The sequence below is a fragment of the Penaeus monodon genome, chromosome 31 (assembly GCF_015228065.2).
Source record: "Penaeus monodon isolate SGIC_2016 chromosome 31, NSTDA_Pmon_1, whole genome shotgun sequence".
Lineage (NCBI taxonomy): Eukaryota > Metazoa > Arthropoda > Malacostraca > Decapoda > Penaeidae > Penaeus > Penaeus monodon.
The window spans coordinates 14,103,294-14,103,585 of NC_051416.1; positions in this window are offsets into that span (position 1 = coordinate 14,103,294).

Below are 292 nucleotides of genomic sequence, written 5' to 3' on the forward strand. Positions count from 1 at the left end.
CCCTCACCATCATTCATTATATCTCATAGACTCATTAATACTACATCTTCCAGGTTCATTATCCCTATTTTTTCTCAATCTCTTCAACCTGTTCGTGTTATCAAAGTAAAGATTCCTATTATCAGCGTTGCCCCGTTGCGTTGGCGCCAGCACGCTCTTCATTGGGAAGAGACGTTAGCTTAATTTAATACAAAAAGATGTTTCGCTCCTGTTTTAACAAAAGAAAAAGAGGAATAAAGGAATGTGATAAAGTTAATAAAGAAGATGGTGTTCTAAGTTTACGTTAGAAGAT